The following is a 15,042-nucleotide window of genomic DNA, read 5'->3' as shown; positions in this document are numbered from 1 at the left end:
TGAAGAGGGGTCGCAAAATTTCAAGCATTCACAGGAACAATATATATATCTCCAAGACAGTTCGTTATTGTTCCATTTTATTAAAATTCTCTGGGAAAATATAGCAGTAGTCGTATTTTTGTTTTATTTTTTTGTGATAAATGTGAAAAAGTCTGTTCTACCGGGAAACATGTGTGTTTATTATCTGTGCATTTTCCGGAGTATTTTATTGCCTTCGTTTTTCATTCGTTAATTACCTCTTGTTTTTATTATTACTGCCGTACTGGTAAAGCCTGTTAAATAATTACGCGGAGTATTAAATCAATCACATGCAGTAATTTCATTGTCGTACAAAAATATTTATATCTCTTATAAATTTATATCATATAAATTATTATTAGACATAATAAAAATTCCTATTCGTGTTGTACAGATCGGTTCGCATAGAAAAGTGAATCGTATAAAATATGATTCGGCCTTTCTTTGAATTTTGCGAATTCTGTGAACCAGCTTTAGCAACTCTATCGAAACCAAAATGCATTTATTAAAATCCGGATGGGGAACACTGATATTGTACCCTCGGAGATCCGTGGAAAAAATTTACACCCAAAATAACAAAATTCATTTTGGCAACACTGTGTGAAAGTTGATAGTAACATATCCTTTTTAAGATAAACACAACTGTAATTTAGTCCAAACATATTAATATATTTTTTTTGCCAACAAAAATGAGATTTTTCAACCAAATAATGTTTTAAATATGATGTGCAAAATAATTTTTAATTGGGTTCTGCCAATGGGCTTGCTTTTTGTTGTCATTAAAGTAAAAAAAAACTAAATTTCACTCATTAAATCATGATTGTCCGGTTATCGTCTTAATTATTTTAACTGTACTAATATCCGGCGAGTAATTCTGAATGATTAATAGGTTGTTAAAACATTTTATCTGTAGCGGCTTCTGGAATATCGTAAAAATATCGAATGTCATTGATAAAATGCACATATCCCACCGATCTTCGCTTCGACCATACCATAAAAATCCAAAGAGAAGTTAGACAAGGATGCATACTCTCGCCACTATTATTCAACATGTACTCAGGAGATATTTGTGCGAGCTCTGGATGAGGCACAAGAAGGTCTTAAAGTCAACGGAAAACTTGTTAATAACATCCGATTTGCTGACGATACGGTATTAATTCCAGAAGAGAGTAAGAATTACAACATCTTCTGAATAAAGTATCTACTGAGCGAGAGTGAAAAATATGGTCTTAAAATTAATACAGTTAATTAATACAAAAGAGAAAAACAATGGTAATCATCTAACAAATAGAATAAGCCAGAAACGCATTGCTAAAAATGAAACAAAAGTTTTCAACAACCGAGATCTTGATCTAACTCTACGACATTGCATGATAAAATGCTATATACACTTATACACAGTATCCTATTACATGGCATGGAAGTCTGGACCCTGACAATTAGACTGAACATGTTAGAAGTGAAGAAGTTTTAATACGTATTATGAGACTTTAATGAGACATTTGAAATTGATTTTTATACCGACCTTGTAGGAGTAAAATTTACTATGTGATTATAAAATGCGGTTAAATGTGATAGTTCTTCTTCTTTTAGAGAATTCATGATGTAGTCATCTTCTTTGTAAGGTTATTGTCATTGTAAAAAGGAATATTTCAAAATATTTGTGTCATGTAAAACAAATATGGCACGAATAAATGAAATATTCTTTGAACAAAGACTGAATAAAAAAAATTCCAAAACCAGAACACAAACGTACTAAATCCTACTGATTGTAAATTCATACGAGCAATTATAGAGATCGAATTCAACCGATCCCCGTTCATTTAATTCGTTATAAATCACGGCATTTGGCACATTTCCTTAATAGCCATGTTCTCGAAAACGATCTTTAGAGACCACACGATTTATATCTTGGCGTTTTGTACCTAATTTCCTTGGGTATGATTTCCATTTAAGTTAGCATCCTCACAAGTGTAATCCTATTAGGGTATTTACGGTTGCCTTGTAAGAATAACACGTGATTCTCGTTAATGAAGGCGTTTTCTTAATAGGTGAGATAAAGTGAAATGATAATTTATGTATGTCATATTAAATACTATCTATTGTAAAACTGTTTACAAAATTTATTAACTCCGTATTCTTTACAAGATGTTGGCATCAAAAGAAATTAATGAAAAAAGTTCACGAATGAAGTGTTTGTACACTGTACCAGTAGTTTTTCGCTTATAAATGTATTTTTATCCAGGCAGGATCGCCATGAGCTGGTAATACGTCTGGTGGCTGAGCTATAGCGCCCAAAGTCCGGGATTACTTGGATGTATAATAAAATACCTTCATTCTCACTATTAGTCTAGTCGCAACATAGGGGGTCCCGTGGGCACTTTTAGGTCGCCGCGATTTGATGGTGGTATTATAGGTTTTTTGGGTCGCTGAATCCAATGGAAGTGGTCTGGAAGCCCAAATGTGGTGCGTTTAATTGTTATTAACAAATTATTGTAAAATTAGGTGTTTTTCAGGAATTGTTAGAAGCCCTGTAAATAAATTGATAGTGTTAAGGTCTTCTCTGGTGTATTTTTGGCCGCTGAATCGAATGCGACTAGTCGCGATTACTCAAAATGTGTTCTTATTTTGTTAATAACAAAAAAATTGTTTATTCGCCGAAAAGCTCGAAATGCGTTATCTACAGCAAGTTTGTAGTCTTTTTCATAGTATTTTTATACGCAAAATCGATTGTCACTAGTCGTGATAGGATAGCTTAAACCACGTTCCGACTTTGTTATTAATATATTATTGCAAAAATAATGGTTTATAGTACGTTTACTCACGGTTTTTGCTCTAAATTAAAAAAACCACCTGGAATGACATGAAATTTGGCATGCACGTAGCTAACATGTCAAACAAAACAAGTGATATTGTGCCGATGTGTGCTTTTACCCTGGGGGTGAGTTTCACCCCGTTTCGAGGGTGAAAAAAGATACCTTTAAAATAAGTCCGGAATTGGATAAACTGATTAATTCTAAGCAACTTTTGTTTAGATATTTATATTTATTTATTTATTTATCATAATAGATAATACACAAAACAGAAACATTGCACTCCACACCTGTACAAATTACATAAGAATTGTCAAGGCAAGGAGCGCTGTGTAATTATCATAAAGTATTACAAAAATTTTTACAAAAATTAAAAATTAATTAAAAACATGAGACTAAACAAATAAAGAAATAAGCATTGTCAAATTAAATTAATCAGAAACATTCAATATATAAATAAAAAAAGAAAAAAATAAAATAAAAATAAAAACACTGGAAGTACAACAAACATTGCCAATTGGTTTCTAGGTCTTAGTTTTAATATAATGGACTAATAATCTCTTAAAGATAGTTGCATTATGGCTATTTTTAATGTGATAAGGTATATTATTGAACTGTACAATTCCTTTATGAAACAAGCTTTTCATTGAACTGGACTTGTTGGTTGTTCTAACATAAAAATTTATTGAATTTGCAGCTCTAGTGCTATGCTCATGAACATTTGCTATCGGGACCAACTGACTGTTCAAATACTCAGGCAATAAATGGTTTACCATCTTAAATAAGAATGTCATAGATTGGACATACATAAAATGTTCAACTTTTAACCAATTTAAAGTTTTCAGCATATCTTGAATTCGAGTATATCGATTGCATCTCAATATTACTCGCATAGCCTTATTTTGGAGAATTTGAAGCCTGTCATAATTAGAACATCCTGTATAAATCAATGAACAACAATATAAAAAGTGAGGTAATATTAACGAATTATAAATTGTTAATTTAGTTTGAAATGTCAAAAATGGTGATACTCTTCGAAAAAAACCTATTTTTTCCGTATCTTTCTGCAAATGTAATCAACATGTTTACTAAAAGTTAGTTCCCTATCTAATATGAATCCCAAATACTTTATTTCCTGAACCATTTCAATTTTTTCATTATTTAATTTAATGTGAACATCCAAACTTAAGAATTTCCCGAAAAGAGTATTATTACCAATAAACATGTATTTGGATTTTAACTCATTGACTTTCAATTTGTTTAACTTAAATCTTTCAGTTAATAAATGCAATTCACGATTCATCGTGTCCACTACATCAACAAAATCTTCCCCATAAAAATATATTAATGTGTCATCAGCAAAAAGATGAATTTTACATTTGCTTAATACGTTTCCCAAATCATTAATGTATAATATGAAAAGTAGAGGTCCAAGTACACTGCCTTACGGCACACCAATATCATTTAACTGTGGATTTGACATTTCACTATTTAATTTAGTCCTTTGGTACCTATTTGACAGATAATTTTCCAGCCAATTAAAAACAGTCCCGTTAAAACCATATTTCTTTAATTTAAAAAGAAGTATATGACGATCTATTGTTTCAAATGCTCTTTTGAGATCTATAAAAACTGCGCATATACCGACCCCTGTCGTATCTAAAATACTTTTCATATCTGAGACAACTAACTGTAATGCGGTCTCACATGAATGAGAATTTCTAAATCCAGACTGGTAATTATACAGGATATTATTTGAAGTAATAAATTTAATCAGCTGATTGTACACCACAATTTCTAAAACTTTTTCACAAAATGGGAGCATATTTATTGGACGTAATTGATCAAGTTTATTAGTATTAGGAACTTTTGGAACAGCAACTATAGTTGATATTTTAAATTGCTTGGGCACCAGGCCCTTCTCTAAACTCATATTAATTAAATTTAATAAAGGATAACCTAACACATGAAATAGATTTTTGATAATATCAAGACCTACTTCATCCGTACTATTTTTTTTATATTGTAATTTGATTATATCATATAGTTGGTTTAGTGATATGCTCTCAAAAGTTTCAAAATTTACATCAGATGAAACAACTGTCTGCAAATTTAAATTAATATCACTATTTTGGTCAAAACTTACAATAATATCTTTAATACTATCAACATAATATTGATTTAATATGTTTGCCAAATTTACACTATATGTTACACCTTCATGTTCAAGACTTTGAAATTGTGATATAGTTTTATTAGTTCCTACTAACTGTTTGAGATGTTTCCACATTTGTTTAGAATTACCCCTATTTCTATCAATATTTGACTCATAAAATCTAATTTTAACTTGTTTTAAAATTCTAACACAGTTATTTCTTTCAATTTTATAGTTATTCCAATCTACGCAATCGTTTGTAAACAAAAATCTTTTATAAGCAATATTTTTATTCTTAACTGCCAATTTACAAGTGTTGTCGAACCATTTATTACCAAAGTTCTTAACTTCCACAGTTTTAACTGGTGACACTCTATTCAAAACATCTACGATATTATTGACGAAAGTATCAGTAACTTCATCGATGTTTACCGAAGAATATGCCCAATCTTTTTCAATCAACATGTTTACCATATTATCATATATTATTTTAGAACGAATTTGTTTTGTTTCAATGACTTCACTTTTAGTTACTTTATTATTGAGCACATGGACAATACAGTGATCAGATATTATGTAATTTTTTTCTACATGAGCAGTTAACGTATAGTCATTACTTATGACAAGATCAATCATAGATTTTGAATCTTTAAAAATTCTTGTATATTCATTTACAAGTTGCTGCATTCCATTATTTTCTATATATTCTTTCAATTGACTTTTACCCTGACAATTTTTATCATAATGTATGTTGAAATCTCCAGCAATGACTATACTACAACTACTATGTGATTCATAATAATCATCCATCCACTTGAAAAATACATCAATGAATTCACTTATACTACTACTTGGCGATCTATAAATACCCACTATTCCATAATATGATCCATTAATTACAACATCCAAAGACAAAACCCACAAACTCTTGTCAATAATAAATGTTTTGATATTATTGACTTTTATGTATTCTTTCGTATAAATTAGAACTCCTCCTGTATGACGACTACTAGAATCACAACGCGCCATTACATATTCAGGGATCTGTAGCTCAGAATCTGAAAAATCGCTAGTGATACAAGTTTCCGTTAAACATAAAATGTGTGGGTCATATACCTGAACATAAAGTTTGATTTCATCGCAATGTTTATAGTAACTTTCAGCATTAATACAAGAAAGAAGAAGATTATCTATACACTTTTTATTTGTGCGTGTAATATTTGAAGGCGTCTTTGATGGCTAGATATTATACCCTATTCTTTCTTTGGCTTTTAATAACTGTCTTTGATAACTACTACAATTTCTATCAAATACATTATGGTTATAATTAACATGTTTAAGTTTAAGAATTTCATTTGCATATTTACAGTTAACACAAGTAAAATTATCGTTAGTAATTCTGCACTCATCTTTTTTGTGTTGACCTCCACATAATGGACAAACATCCTGTGAAGTACATTTATCTGCAAAATGTCCAAACTTCCAGCACCGAAAACAACGAATAATATTTACGTGTTCAAAAAATCTGTAGCTATTCCATCCTATATGTATTTTTTCCTTTTCATTAACTAGATAATTAAATATATCTGCTGAAATTTCCACTATTACATTAAGTGCATTACGGTTATTAGTTTTCGATTTATATTTACGTAATATTTTAATGTAAGTTTCTATACCGTCAATCAAATTTTGTTTTTTAAAACTATCAACAAAGCTGTCAATATCTTCAATGTCTTTTTCGTGGACATTTATGATCTTGATCTTAGGTTTAGATATACTTGCAGTTTTTATCTCATAATCTGCTCCAAGAACTTTTTCAGCATTAATTTTCAAATTATCCAAAGACTCCTTATTATTACAATGAATTGCAATCGACCCTTTAGCACAAGATTTAACATTTTCAACCGACACATTTATATCGACTGGACTAAATTTTTGTGCTAATACAGTTTTTGTTGTTAAACAATTTTGATTTTGATTTTTTGGTTTTATAATAAGTGGTTCGGTTTTTTTCGTTTTTACAACATCGCTCCATTGACGCTGACTGTTTGTTAGTGTACCATTATTTTCAATAAGATCAATTAACTTACAAGTTTTTTCCAATACTTCTTTTGTTTTCTTTTCATTAAGTTGATATTCAGACTCGTTTTTGTTCTATACAGTTTTTCACCAAGTCAATACTTTTCGAGTTATTTGCGAGTGAATATGTTCATTTTTCAACAAAAAAACAAAAATAACTCGAAAAGTATTGACTTAGTGAAAAAACTGTATAGAACAAAAGTTGCTTAGAATCAATCAGTTTATCCACTTCCGGACTTATTTTAAAGGTTTCTTTTTTCACTCCCGAAAAGGGGTGAAACTCACCCCCAGGGTAAAAGCAGACATCGGTACAATATCACTTGTTTTGTTTGACATGTTAGCTACGTGTGTGCCAAATATCATGTCAATCTAAGTGGTTTTTTAAAATCTAGAGCAAACATCGTGAGTGAACGTACTATAAACCGTTATTTTTGCAATAATTTATTAATAACAGAGTCGGAACGTGGTTTAAGCTATCACGACTAGTATCAATCGATTTAGCGTATAAAAATACAATGAAAAAGACTACAAACTTGCTGTAGATAACGCATTTCGAGATTTTCGGCGAATAAACAATTCTTTTGTTATTAACAAAATAAGAACATATTTTGAGTAATCGCGACTATGTAGTTGCATTCGATTCAGCGACCAAAAATACACCAGAGAAGACCTTACCACTATCAATTTATTGACAGGGCTTCTAATAATTCCTGAAAAACACCTACTTTTACCATAATTTGTTAATAACAATTAAACGCACCACATTTGGGCTTCCAGGCCAGTTCCATTGGATTCAGCGACCCAAAAAACCTATAATACCACCATCAAATCGCGGCCCCCTGAAAGTGTCCACGGGACCCCCTATGTTACGACTAGACTATATAATAATTATATTTGAACTTCACAGTGTTCATTTAAACATAAGAACGGTCTATTTTTAAACAATAGCAATGTCACGACTAGCGTATTATTTCTTCATCGCGTGACTAATCGATTGATCTGAATGGCTCGTCGCTTCTTCTTGTTGGTTTATATATACAATACTAAATCACAACATAGATAGTTCAGTAGCGGTCAATGCCGATCATATGTACATTAATATAAACTATATTATATTTTAAAAAGACTAAGTTTTCACTCTAATGGCATATAGCATATCCCACCAGAATGAAAACAATGGGAACCTTCTCTGGTTACACCTCCGAGGCTTCTACAATTTGCAAGCCATACGGATGCTGAGACTAAGGAAGATGAGGGAATTCTACAATTTACAATTCACGTCCCATCTGCTCAGCGCGGTAAAGTTCCAACGAGACTGGTTCCCTTCATACTCCACACAGAGTAAATGTAAATCAAAAATGAATAACCATTTTCAATTTCGTTGCAAAACGAAAATACAGCCGAACCATATTCCAGTCCAATCAGAGAGTGCTGCAAGCACCTCTACCGGTTTCGAAACTTATTAGTCTCTCATCAGGAGGCACATATGCTGCTCTCCCTGATCCAACCAAAACAAACCCCAGCGTGCAGTCCCGAATTGCAACGAACGAAATGGCATAGATGCCCTAGCGGCAACTGCTAGCAAAAGACTAAGTTTTCACTCTAATGGCATATATTATATTTTATTTCGTAGAAGTTCTGTTCAGTGCTAAAGGTTAACGTACCACGTTACAGAGAAGTTCTGGCTCTTAAAAATGGCCCCCATCCGGTTGAAGGAGCATCTAGCTTTTCCAACGCGCGCTCTTATCTCTTGGTTGTTGGTCCATTCTTCATTTATTACGGTACCAATGTAGTTGTGTGCGTCACTCTTTCTACATGGGTTTGTTTGACGTAGAGTTGACCTTCTGTTATCTTTTTCTTGCTAATGATAATCAGCTTGGTCTTCTTTATGTTTATATTGAGTCCATATTGTTGACTGTAATACCTGATTTTGTCCATAAGGACTTGTACGTCTTCTAGGTGTGCATAAGATAAACGAAATAATAAAATAAAGATTCTTTGTCATACTAGTTTATTGTGCTTCCATGCCATGGCTCTACAGGCCAATTTGAGCTCTGGCCTCCCTCAACAAACATCTGCCAACCAACTGCCAATGAGATTTCTTGCGTATTCATCCATACCGGGTCTAGGACGTTTCATCGCCGCCGTTTCGATGCCGCCAGTTCGATGCCGATGCCGGCCGATTCATCGCCAGTCAATTAATCGCTATCTGATATATTTCCGAATTTTCGACAGTTACAATTATTAGTTATTTTTAGTATTAATAAGGAATTCTAGGAAATGCGAGATATGACGGCGATGAAATGGACTGGCGATGAAATGGACTGGCGATGAACCGGCGGCATCGAAACGGCCGGCGATGAACCGGCGGCATCGAAACGTCCCATTCCGTCCATACCATCCTTCCGTATTTGACACATATATGTCTTCTATATTTAATATAAATAAAAGTTTTATGAGAACAAAATGCTTATCGAAGGATTTAGACAACAATCTGAATCAATAATTATAGACAGTTGCAAGAATTATGTACCAAGTGACCGTCTTTATGTAAAAATTGTTGCAAAAATCATTACCGAAACTATGCAGATTTCACTATAGATGAATAACAACAATGTGAACCAAAGTTTTTTTGCGAAAGTGCATTTTGCAACCAATAAATCACGGTGTTTCACTGTTTCATAACGTTTACTTAAGAAAAAGAAGCTCGTGGAGTACAATATTATAATGAGATTAATTAATGTTACTATTACATCAACAATGCGATCTAAAAACGCGTACACTTATTTAACTTTGTTAGATAAAAACTGGGAAAAACAATAATATAAAACGTTAAATCTTTAAAGTGCTGAGATCAGCCCCGTGCTTATTATAAAATGGAAACTTAAGTTAACAACAACGTGGAGGAGAAATAAAAAATAAACTATGTAGTTTGTAAGTCATCCTTGCGAAGGACGAAAATTTGAGTGGGAGGACGGAATACTCCATATTTATTAGAATATGATGTGCAGGTAAATAATAATAATTAATATTATTTATGTAAACAGTTTTCACCGTTTGATACTAGCGTGCACAAATATGGTTCTGAAACTATTTTCCTGTGGCATTTATTTCTATGTTATCTACTATGCAGAAAAACAAATATCTGTCAAAATGACATGAGTTAATATGAAAAGAAAAATCATCGATGCCTGAAATTATTCAGCAAAAAACCTGCACAATGATGTACCACCACAAATTAATGGTCTTTCGTCATTTAAATTATGGGTTTATTATTGTTTGTTGGTGGGTGGTGAACAAAAGAAAAAAACCAATGTATATGTTCAAAAATTGATTCTTCTTGTTATACTTTTTGATGATTGTATCATTCTTTTCTGTGTATTCTAACTTTTTTTTATTTGTTCTATCAGTGATACTAGATAATTTTGATGTATTCTACCAGTGGCGTAATACAAATAAATTCCTTACAGTATTTTTATTTAATATATTTGATAAACAGATATAATATGGGCATTCACTATTAATAGACGGAGAGGCAGCGCTGAAAAAATATCTTTCAATTTACTAAAGCTAAATTTTTCACAGTTGATTACTGTGATTGTGTAGAGAAACATACTGCGGTCGGTCAAGCGAAACGTAGAACGGGGGTTACTGAGAGGGTATCAAAGAGGCTTTCCTACGAAAGTAATTAAATACATTTACTAAGGCTGAAAATCAGTACACACATTCTAAATTGAATATAAATAAAAGTTATTATAGTCGGTCAGCTGTATGACGGGACAGAGCCGGTCGGTCGGCCCCAATGAATGTGGTTATTCATTATATTTTGACCCCCTTGTAAACTGCTTTATCTACAGAATTAGAAAAAAATGTAAAATACAAAAGTTATTCGATTTTTTAATTATGATTTTTGGACATATATATCGTACTAGTGACGTCATCCATCTGGGCGTGATGACGTAATCGACTATTTTTTTAAATGAGAATAGGGGTCGTGTGCTAGCTCATTTGAAAGGTTATTCAATTCTCTATTCAGTACTATAAACATTAACATCATTATTTATACAGGGTGTCAAAAAAATTTTTTTTGGACACCCTGTATAATTAATCATGTTTATGTTTATATTACTGAATAGGGAATTGAATAAATAACCTTTCAAATGAGCTAGCACTCGACCCCTATTCCTATTTAAAAAAATTGTCGATTACGTCATCACGCCCAAATGGATGACGTCACTAGTACGATATATATGTCAAAAAATCATAATTTAAAAATCGAATAACTTTTGTATTTTACATTTTTGTCTAATTCTGTAAAAAAAGCAGTTTACAAGGGGGTCAAAATATAGTAAATAACCCTGTAGATTCACTGGGGCCGACCGACCGGCTCTGTCTCGTCATACAGCTGACCGACTATAATAACTTTTATTTATATTCAATTTAGAATGTGTGTACTGATTTTCAGCCTTAGTAAATGGATTTAATTACCTTCGTAGGAAAGCAACTTTGATACCCTCTCAGTAATCCCTGTTCTGCGTTTCGCTTGACCGACCGCAGTATGTTTGTCTACACAATCACAGTAATCAACTGTGATAAATGTAGCTTTAGTAAATTCAAAGAGATTTTTCAGCGCTGTCTCTTGGACTATAAACTTTACGAAGAACTGAGGTCAATGAAAATAATCATTGATCAGTTATGAATTGAAGATGAATTTTTATAACAAATAATAATTATTTTAGATTTATTATTATTGTATTTAATATCCTTTATCGACAGTATATGATAATACTTTGAATTCTATAATTAAATTTGGATTTTTCGTCAAAAACCCGTTGAATATTAGATGAAAAGAATATTTAGTAATGAATGTTTTCAAAACGTTGTTTTCGGTAGAATGTATCAAAACTGATTTAAAGCTAAAAGATAAAAAAAAAGATAAAAACAATAACGATAATTTAAAGTGTTGGATCTAAAATAATCGAGGCGAAGTAAGAAATTATTTTTGATTCATTTGTTAATCTTCGCAACATATAAAGATGACATGCCTCGTATATTTTTAATCCACTTTTAATCCAGATAAAGTAATGGGCGTAAACATTGCATTGGGATCTTCAGATCTTATTCTAAACAATATTTCACTAATATACGATTTTAGTAATTGACTATGTTGTTTAGCAAAAGTAGATCCAGTTTATATTCTAGTCTATCATGCCAGGCTTTATCAAAGGCCTGTGCAACATCCAGTAAGACTGTAGGTAGAACATACTTTTTTTCCTCTAGAGCTTTTTCTACTCGATCAGTGATTCTGTGGACCTGTGCGTATATTATTTCTAAACCCAAAGTTATGTAGAGCGATAATACAGTTCTGTGCTATTATGGGTGTTATTCTTTTGAATAAGAGTGTTTCATACAATATTGAAATCACTTGCAGTAACCATACCTATTAGAAGATTTGATGGTTTCCCAGGTTTTGCTATCATAGTTATTCTTCGTTATGATGCTATCGCTATCTTCCGGTATCTTCGGAAGTATTGTAATAGCCGCATTGAGTAGATTTTATAGTTTAACTATTGCTTTTCTGGGCAGCTTTTTCAAGATTTCTCCTGTTATGAGATAATACCCCGGTGGCATATTTACAGATGCTTGCGTGTGTAGACACCAGGGTGTTGAAATCAGTTAGGGTTTGGAGAAACGGTACATTTACAGATGCTAGCGCGTGATGACACCACGGTGTTGAAACCAGTTAGGGTTTGGAAAAACAGTACGTTTACAGACGCTAGCGTGTGTTGACACTAGGGTGTTAAAATCAGTTAGGGTTTGGAAAAACAGTACATTTACAAATACTAACAGATTTGGACACCAGAGTGTTGAAACCAGCTAGCTTTTTTAGTGCTTATATATGCATAGATGCTAACGGCTATTGATTTTGATTTTATTACCTACTGTTGTGGAAAAATATTTAAGTGATTTAGGTATCAATGAATAATTAAACATTGTTGGGATATAAACAATAATACAGAGTGTGTAATTTGGAATAAATTCAATATCTCAAATACTAATTGTTTTTTTGAAAAATGCTCAGACCCGTCGATTAGTATTTCAAATTGTCCTTTTTGACATACAATAATAATGTATACAGGGTGTCCCAATTTAGAGATATGACGTCATCGTTGATTTTCTTAAATGTCAACACTGTCATTTTGATAGCTATTTTGATAGGGTGTGTAAAGTTATACACAACTGCAAAATATCAAATTTTTATTCTCCACCATTTACAAGATAATAGAAAATAACAAAGTTAGGTCTGTAATTTGGAATAAATTCAATAATTAAAATACTAATTGTTTTTTTGAAAAATTCTCAGACCCGTCGATTAGTATTTCAAATTGTCCTTTTTAATATACAATAATAATGTATACAGGGTGTCCCAATTTAGAGATATGACGTCATCGTTGATTTTCTTAAATGGCAACACTGTCATTTTGATAGCTATTTTGATAGGGTGTATAAAGTTATACACAACTGAAAAATTTCAAATTTTCATTCCCTACCATTAACAAGATAATAAAAAATAACAAAGTTATGAAAAGCAATAATGTAGGGGAGCCCAAGCGGGGATTTTTGCAGTTACTCGAGCGCGTCAGATTATCATATGGTGAGAAACCTGGTACCCTGCAGATGTACCTCTACCATATATTGGCTCTTAACACAGGGGAGTTCGTTAAGGGGGGCCCGAAAAAAAAAATCTATCCTTAAAAAAACTCGAAATTGTCAGATTAAGATACGGTACGTTAAGTACATGCAAAAGAGTATATATTTCAAAAATCTGACGATTTGAGCCGGACGTAAGGAAATGGGTGAGTCCCAAAGTTTCACAAGAAAAAAACGAATATTTCGCGAAATGAATGACAGATCGAAAAACTAAAAAATACTTACTCAATATTTTTTAAAAATCTATCGAATGATACCAAACACGACTTACCAGGGAGAGGGGTGGGGGGTAAATTTATTATTTTAAATACGACTCCCGCGATATTTCGCGAAATGAACATCAGATCGAAAAACTGTAAAATACACTTATTCAATATTTTTAAAAAATATATCTAATGGCACCAAACACCATCCCCCACGGAGGTGGGGAGGGGGGTTACTTTAAAATTTTAAATAGGAGCCCCCATTTTTTATTGCAGATTTGGATTCCTTACGTAAAAATAAGTAACTTTTATTCGAAACATTTTTTCGAATTATGGATAGATGGCGTTATAATCGGAAAAAACGATTGTTGGAAATGGAAAATTAAATTTAAAAATGGCAAGCGCCCGCTAAAATGGAAAACTTTACTTAACTTTTTTTGGTTTTAAGACCTACTCTTCACAACCCAATAGGTCCCCATAACGCTCGAGTGACTGCACATTTAGCATACTTTGCTCCCCTACCATAAGTAATCAAATAATAATTGAATTTAATTATTTCAATTAAGCAAATGCCCATAACGTTGCCCATTGACAATTTGACAATAATTGAGGGCAACATTATGAGTATTTGCTTAATTGAAATAATTATTAAATTCAATTATTATTTGATTACTTGTTTTTCATAATTTTGTTATTTTTTATTATCTTGTAAACGGTAGGGAATAAAAATTTGAAATTCGGCAGTTGTGTATATCTTTACACACCCTATCAAAATAGCTATCAAAATGACAGTATTGCCATTTAAGAAAATCAGTGATTACGTCATATCTCTAAATTGGCACACCCTGTATGCATTATTATTATATGTCAAAAATGACAATTTAAAATACTAATCGATGGGTCTGAACATTTTTCAAAAAAACAATTAGTATTTTAATTATTGAATTTATTCCAAATTACAGACATAACTTTGTAATTTTCTATTATCTTTTAAATGGTAGGGAATAAAAATTTGATATTTTGCAGTTGTGTATAACTTTACACACTATCAAAATTGCTATCA

The 15,042-nt window shown here is 32.0% G+C and overlaps 1 protein-coding gene across 2 annotated transcripts in view; it reads left to right on the top strand.

Annotated features, from left to right (window-relative positions):
- The window catches only part of LOC126892901 (MAP/microtubule affinity-regulating kinase 3-like), a 592,659-nt gene that overhangs the window by 237,745 nt on the left and 339,872 nt on the right, over window positions 1-15,042 (top strand). The gene's annotated exons all lie outside the window — the stretch shown is intronic.

The sequence above is a fragment of the Diabrotica virgifera genome, chromosome 9 (genome assembly GCF_917563875.1).
Source record: "Diabrotica virgifera virgifera chromosome 9, PGI_DIABVI_V3a".
Classification (NCBI taxonomy): Eukaryota; Metazoa; Arthropoda; class Insecta; order Coleoptera; family Chrysomelidae; genus Diabrotica; species Diabrotica virgifera.
This window is presented reverse-complemented; position numbering and strand designations above follow the sequence as displayed.